The sequence below is a fragment of the Panulirus ornatus genome, chromosome 73, assembly GCF_036320965.1.
Source record: "Panulirus ornatus isolate Po-2019 chromosome 73, ASM3632096v1, whole genome shotgun sequence".
NCBI lineage: Eukaryota > Metazoa > Arthropoda > Malacostraca > Decapoda > Palinuridae > Panulirus > Panulirus ornatus.
In genome coordinates, this window is record NC_092296.1 from 1,427,268 (window position 1) to 1,435,568 (window position 8,301).

Genomic DNA, 8,301 nt, shown 5'->3' on the forward strand with positions numbered 1-8,301 from the left:
ACACACACACACACACACACACACATGATAATAGCTTTAACCCCCCTTCCTCCCTCCCCACCACAACCATCGCCTCGCCCTAACAACAGACATACAATCATCCGAATACTAATGAGTAATTACGATACATATATTTTTTGTGTGTGCGTGCCTCGGGGGAGGACTACCGCGTCGTGCATGCGATGAAGGCGGACACGCGGTAGTCAAGAGTAATGCAATAAGGCCGTGGAAGGGAGGGAGGGAGAGCAGTCCCCAAGTCTCCTGCCTTCTACGCAACGTCCAGCCCAGCCATAATCATGATGACTGTGGCGCTCGCCGTGCCACAACACTCTCCACCAATCTAAACACTTGCAACAGCAACAACCCGCCACCGGTTTTTTTTTCTATCTATACATTTTCTCTCCTGTTGATAACTCGACACTTTTTTTTTTTTATTACTCGTCGGCACGACGGACACTCCCGAGGCGAAAGCCGATTTATGCGACAGCGGGACTTGGCCTCCCAAAAATAGATCCTAGCAGAGCTGTGGCGTGATGGGGAGCAGGCATTCAAGTGTGCATCCCTGGAAAGCGTGTTGCCTTGCCCACACACGTCCCGTGGAGTGTGCATGCGTGCGCGCGAATACGTCAGGTCCTGCCGGTGGGAGTGTTTCGAGAATTGTTGAACACAAGTTGCCTCAAACACAGGCCAGTTGTGGTGGGTCAGTGTTCAAAAAAAAAAATTTCGTCTTCTGTGTATCGTTGTTGTGCACATGGTGTGGGTGTGTGTGTGTGTGTGTGTGTGTGTGTGTGTGTGTGTGTGTGTGTGTGTGTAGAACGGAGGAGTCCCATTTGGAGCTCTGAGGGCACGGTCCGTCCCTACTACTCCTGCAGGCGCAGAAGGAACAAAGGCCCTTAGGGAGTTAGGGCAGGGCTGTTGAAGAGAACTGACCCAGCCTCTCTCCCTTGTGTACACCAGGACGACCAGAGGACGACAGCACGACCCTTGGGCACGAGGGTACGACCCTTGGACACAATACGACTCCCGAGCACGAGGGTACGACCCTCGAGCACGACGGTGCGACCTTTTAGCACGACAGTACAACCCTTGTGTATGATATGGGCCTTGAACTGTCCTTTAATATATATATCAAACAAAGGATGTACACGACTTTGCTTGTGTTGGGATTTGTTTAAAACTTTTTATGAAGTGTGCACACCTGTGCACACCTGACGAGGAGCGGGTTATCTCCACGCAGCAAGCTGTGTATTGTAAAACTTCAATAAACAGTTGGAAGTTCACTTTGAAGCACGAGTTTATCCTTCATACAAGAAATATATGGACTAGTGTGATCGTTTTCTCTCATATATATATATATATATATATATATATATATATATATATATATATATATATATATATATATATATATATATATATATAACTTTAGATAGCCTGAGGCTCAACAGATTCATCACACGCGCGGCACTCATCACCACCACTACTAACCCCCTTGCCACTGGCCATGGTGTTATCAGATAACCAGATAACCAAATTAAGACCCAGAGGCTTCTCTCCACACACCTACTAATTTCCTTGTTAGTCCTCTAAGCTGGGGGTATGTGGCAACCCCAATGTTTCTCATGGTAGCAATATATATATATATATATATATATATATATATATATATATATATATATATATATATATATATAGGAAAGGATGATAATTGATTGCGTGATCAAGCATATTCTTACGAGCCCACTGTAAAATGAAACAAGTTCCCAAGTGCACTTTCGTCTAATAATCACATCAGGAGGAGATACAAGAAAAACATACCTATCGGCATTTTCGTTGCTACGAATATGTAAATCATACGACGTGGTTGGCAAATTTACTTCGTATTTTATCTCATGCTCAGCAATAAACCTGAAGACACAAGTGTCTGGACCACCGAAGACACAGGTGTCTTGCCTCGCGCTCTCTGTCCCCCAAGGTTAACCTTAGTGTGCAAGGGAAACCAGCAACCTTTCCTCCTCCCACCCACACCTTTAGTTAGCTTATAGCTGGCGAGAGCTGGAAGGAAGAATATCATTGGTGGGGGGATAAGGGAAGGGGCGGGTCGGTCGGTAAGGAAAGGGGAGGATGCCAAGGAGGAATGGTTCAGAGAGAGAGAGAGAGAGAGAGAGAGAAACGTGCACACACACACACACACACACACACACACACACACACAATGAAGAAATCAACTCGTTAAGCGAAAGGCTATGCGCACCAGCTCCGCGGTTGCCGTGTCCTTGGTGTTTGGGACTGACCTACCACAACCACTGCACTAAAGTTATTATCTCCAGATAAGCTCTGCTGGTTCCCTCCCCACCCCGTCTGCCCCCATAACACACACACACTCGATTGAGCCAAAACGAGAATATGCTGCTCAATATTATACTTTTTTTTTTCGAAGTTGCCGTCACACTCCAAGCAGAGAGCTAATGGAGAAGGTCAAGAGGAAGGCACGAAGCACAGAATCGGGATGAGTTAACAGAGCCAAGTTAGATGCCTCTACGTAGGCCCACTAGAGAAAAGAGGAGAGCAAGGGCGACTTTGTTCACCAATATCTTAAGAATTTCAACCAGCCTGATACGTACACCAATGGCCAGGTGTTCTGGACAGAAACGTCATATCCATCAATGGCCATCATGACGTATAACCAAGATGGAAAAGTTTTAGGAAAGAAGTAGAGCCGTTCTTATACAGCAGGTGGAGTGAGATTAGAAAAAAAAAAAAGAGACTATCGCACTGTGAATGTGGACCGCACACACACACACAATACTAAAACTGGAATAAACTTTATTGCCACACTGTGAATGAGGACGGTACACAAAGATCAGAAAAGTCCAATGATAAGAGGTAAACTTCACAAAAGACGAGGAAGGTCCAAAAGGGCACAACACTCCCTACCCCGGCCAAGGAAAAAGCTAATCACAGTGACGTGTGAACTTACGAAAACCAATTTACATTTTTTTTCCCTCCACAGTGGAAGACGCGACAGGCCTCCCAACGGCAACAAGCAGTCCTTGGAAAGCAGTGGAACTGCCAGAGGACAGGTAACCAAGCTACTGCGAGAGAAAGACTTGACCCATATATGATTCAGGGAGTTGATAAACCCCTTTTATCTGGTTGTGCTGAAGAGTAGCAGCGGTACACCACCGGACCAAACTCCCTCACCTCACTAAGGAGCACCGTTATCCTCTGCGTTTCATCGCTGATCCTGGACACGACTTAAAAGTCCTCTCTGATCAATCAACCAGTCTTCGGTTTCACTGCTGTCCTTTACCTATCTCCATACAGACCTGCTTCCGTACTTTCTCTCGCTCAATTATCGTCGTAACATTGCTCTCGTGTCTAGCTGGGACTTCTCTAACTCATAACGGGAGGTTCGTCCTACTTAGTACACACACACACACGATATCAATAAGCTTCAGTCAACAGCGCCTCAAGGTCAAGCAATTCTGACAGTTTGCATTTGTTTTCTGTCCGCAAAGAGTGCGTGTATAAAGCCTTCCTGAGCCGTGTCGTTAATCCTAAATGAACGTTCAGGAATTTCTTCCATTGGATTCCATACCGACTGTTTAGACGTCAGTCGTGTTAGATTCTATACGGAGTGTTTGAGAGTGACGTTACCAAGGCTTGCCCTTAAAGACTGATCTCCCTTATCAGCCCTTGATTCCAGTTCAGGGCGAGGAGGGAGAGAGGAGAGAGAGAGAGAGAGAGAGAGAGAGAGAGAGAGAGAGAGAGAGAGAGAGAGAGGGGCTGTTAGGGACGCCTCTGGCTGAGCCCCTACGGCTGAATGTATCATGCAGTGCACGATGGTAGGGCCCGGGGGGGGGGGGGGGGGGGAGTCCTGAGACATACCTGATGACCCGTGTGGACGGCGGGGAGGGGGGGGGGTGTCCCTCAGACCAGGATGTCTAGGATCTTCATAGAGTCCTTCAGTGGCGTCCTTACCTGGTCTATAAGGCCGTCGTGAACTTTGAGGGTCGTACCCGTCGTGCTCAAGAGGTCGTTTCGTCGTACTCGAGTCGTCCCGTCGTGCTCAAAGGGTCGTACCGTCACTGTCAACTATCGTACTCAAAGCTCCTACCCTCGTATTCAAATGGTCGTACCATCGTGCTCAAGGGTCGTACCGTCGTGCTTAAGAGATCAATAATCGTCGGTGTTCGCGTATGCACTTCGCTAACACCCGCGTCACGGGCCATTAAAGACATGCATGGCGTCTGTCTTTACCATGTTCTTCCCGTCTTATCTCTCTCTCTCTCGAGGCCAGGGCTTCGTCTGCACTCTTGTCAACAGACAATATCTACTGCCCACTTTGCCTTGCCACAGTTACTCTCAACAGTATCTCTCTCTCTCCCTCTCACACACACACACAAATAATGGTCGGCATGACAATGAGAACTGTTGCAACGAGACGGAAAACCAGCGAGGTAAACACTCACTGCTTACATCAGACACAAAATTAAGCATTACTGCGCTGGTCTGGCTACGTAAACAACTCGGAATAAACAAGAGAGAATTCGGGGCAATAACAATACTCTGGATTCTAATATATGCGTTTCTATGAGGAAAAAAAACTTATTTAGCTTTCAATATAACTAGGAATATAATGGAAATATCAATATCAAGAGATATAGGAAACATCTGAAGCGACAATAAATTTAAAAGAAAACTTGTCATATGGACGAGAACAGTCCTAATTACAGCCATGATCAACGATCACTTAACGAGCATGGCGGTGGAAAGAATGACTCAAGACGTGCGTTGAACGTTACGGGCCAACCCTCCCTCTAAACGAAATTATTATTTTTTTTTTTTATCTGCTCTCCGGTGTTACAATCGCGTCCAGGAACTTCTTACTCCAATGCCGGTCCATCATTTCCCCTGCTACTGATTGTAGCGCAGCCTTGGAGCTGCATGAGCGACGTAAGAAAAAAAAAAAAAAAAAGGTCATCTCCAAACCTCCGGTCATTAGAACTTTAAATTATAATATATATATATATATATATATATATATATATATATATATATATATATACACACACACGACTACATATAGTTTCCATTCACACGCGTCTTACATAATCATTTAAGGCAAAAAACCTCTTACCCAAATATCATAAGTCATATGAATGTATATTAATCACGTCATTAATGCATAAAATTAATCATGTCACATGAATGTATAACATTAATCGTCACATGAGCATTAATCATGTCACATGAATGTATAATAACATGAATGTATAATGTTAATCATAAATCACATGAATGTATAATAATCACGTCACATGAATGTATAATATCAATCACGTCACAAATATTAATCATGTCACATGAATCTATTTGATGAATAAACCTCAGCAACATGCATTCTCCTGGCATGAATCGGCCACTTGGAGGCAGGACGGTAAACGCCAGAGGTCGTGAAGAATGGGACAAGGTTAGGTTGGTCACGATGGGTTCTCAAATCATCAGCCACGCTTCCAATCCCAAGACCACCAGCGGGAGGAGGTTCAGGGTTCATCATACCAGCGGAAGGAGGTTCAGGGTTCACTATACCAGCGGGAAGAGGTTCAGGGTTCACTATACCAGCGGGAAGAGGTTCAGGGTTCGTTAAAGCAGTGGGAAGAGTTTTAGGGTTCATTATATCAACGGGAGGAGATTCAGGGTTCATTATAACACGAGAACAAGTTCAACTCAAGTGGAATGATTTATATGGCTCGAACACTGCCACGGTCCTTACTGCTTTTCTTTTAGTAACAGTATTATAAAGAAAATGAAATTCAGCTGTATAATAGATCAGGTTTGTAAGTTTCCTGCCGTTGCAAAGTTTAAAATGGATCCGTGGGTGTAACTAGTTCTAAGTTCACAATGGGGGCGATGGTTACAACTGCTTCAATGGTCATTATGGGGTGATGGGCATAAGTGCTCCGAATCAAAACGGGGAAACTGGTGTAACTGCACCAAAGTTCAACAAAGGGTGATAGGCATAACAGCTTCAAAGGTTCAGTGATGGGTATAACTGCCTCAAGGATTCAACAATGGATATGACTGGTTCAAAGGTTCAATATGGTGTCGGTTTAGCTGCTTCACGGTTCAAAATGAAGTGGGCAAGTGTTTACAGTTCCATGTCGTAAAATGAAGCCGGGGGTGTCTGGCCACACCTGCCTTGTTTATATTATACGTATAAAACTACATCTGTTCCCACCTACAGCTGCTACAACATTCATTTGCAATATAAAGAAAAAATCTGAATTGTTTCACAAAATCACTTTGCAATGAAAATCTGGAAACAGGATTCTTTGTAAAATGAAACGAATTACCTCAAAAGAGAAGTCCTGGTTCCCTAATGATATATCGCAAACTGGGAAAATTTTGAACAAAAATGGTGCAAGGGTTAAGAATAAAAAGAGCATGGTATTCTTGAACATCCCAAAGGCTTACAGGGAGGCGCCAGCCACCTACAACTCTACCCGGCCCTTTGGAAAGACGGGTGAAATTCACTCCTGCTATAAAGCACAAGTAACAACTTGGGGTCATACTAGCCCTAAACACAGTGGTTGCAACCCTCCCTCACGCAACTGACTATCAAGTGCGTGTGACTGCTGTCCATGATAGCCTAGCCTTCGTACTCTTTTTAGACCAAGTACCATGGCAAGCTATCATGTCCATGGGTCGTATCGTCACACTTGTCAATTTGAGCAGAGTGCAATCATTTTGCTCAGGGGCCCCACTGTCGTGCTGATAATGAATAAAAATACAAGGCAATGCTAATTAATCTAATCAGCTAATGCTAAGTTTACCTATAACACGTAGAGTATTTCTTTACCGTTTAGTAATGTGATTATTATTCTAATCCTTCTTGCACGCTGGGCAGTACTAAATAACTGGTTCTGTATGTACTCACCAGATGCCAGCGTAGGTAGGTAAACAATGGCAGCCATTTTGGAATTCGAGTTTCCGATCTCTTGTGCCCGTTTGGTGTGTGTTTTGTGCCTAATCTTGAGGTCAGCCGTTCTCCAAGATCAGGGCTCCGAGGGATCACGACAGGTCATCCATCCAGGTATCTGAAATGACACTAATTGTAGCTTTTGGATGGACGAGGCATCGAGACAGGCCCGGGGCACGGTTAGGCCTAGCCAATCTATTATTTACCCTCTGAATAACACGTTTGCCTTCACTTAACAAATCAAACATTTTACTAACAAATGTAAAAACCAAATGGGTACTTACATTCGACCGCGTCCTCAAGCATGGGGAAGAATTTTCCTAAAATACACCAGAAAAACAGCAGCGCCCCGCGGCTAACAATTTGGGTGACGTCAGACGGGAGACTTGCCTCGCCAAACCTGCTTCGTTTTCAAGAAGGCGCCACTGTGGCCGCTTCCTTCCAATGTTAATTTTTGGAAAATATTTCTTGTTTCTGCAGCGTGTGTCTTGCCTTCTAATTTTGAAAAATTTGTGTGGAATTTTTTTTTTATATATTTCTGAAAAATTACGAAGAAGGAATAAAGCTGTTATTAAAAACTAATATTATTTGTTCGTTGCGTTCGTTGGAGCAGAAGTGGGTATTGCTGAAGTACCTTGTTAACAAGATGATTACCAGTTATTTTAAATTACATTTCTGGGGAGAGGATCACTAATAACCTTCATAAGTAACGAACGATATAAACTGAACGTGATATTTATATGAAGAATTAATACAGCTACAACATCATGTAGTACTGAGCGTGATTTATTTAGAGAAAAACATGCCACAAATGGCCCACAAAGTCATTTTCGAGATGAGCCTTGGAAACTCGGCATTAATTACCTTTGGACGTGGAGAGTAAGTTACTGCGCAGCAGGCTCATTCCCAGAGGCTTGGGCTCTGAACTGGTTTATAGGTCATGAAATTAATTGTATTACTCCCCCACACTAAGGTACACCGGCACACTCAGAGAAACACATAGTCTCTGTAGGTGTTACTATGTAGCGCATCTTAAGCTACTTGATTGAAGCCACTGGCACTCATTTCATAAGCATTTATTTTCCTAATTTGTAAAGAGCTCTCAATTACAGATTAAAAAAAAGAGATGAGTCAACATACTGTGCTACGTGTAGGCTACTAATAAAAAAAAATACATTCCAAAGTACAAGTTCAGTCAGAATCTCTTTATTAAAGAGCTTATCTTAGGATTTATCGTTATTCGGAATCTCTTTATTAGAGTTTAGGATCTTTTGTTACTGGAATCTATTGACTGGAAATATAAGCTTTATTGTCAT

General features: G+C 43.7%; 1 protein-coding gene across 2 annotated transcripts in view; it reads right to left on the bottom strand.

The window, feature by feature from the left end:
- LOC139748311 (uncharacterized) overlaps positions 1 to 7,406 on the bottom strand; it is a 73,711-nt gene extending 66,305 nt beyond the window's left edge. For both annotated transcript variants that reach the window (XM_071661332.1, XM_071661333.1), the window contains exons 1-2: positions 7,270 to 7,406; positions 6,944 to 7,103 (exon numbers count right to left, since the gene is read on the bottom strand). The gene's annotated coding sequence lies outside the window, so the exon portion shown is untranslated. The remainder of the gene's footprint in view (positions 1 to 6,943; positions 7,104 to 7,269) is intronic.
- Between the last annotated feature and the right edge of the window lie 895 nt (positions 7,407 to 8,301).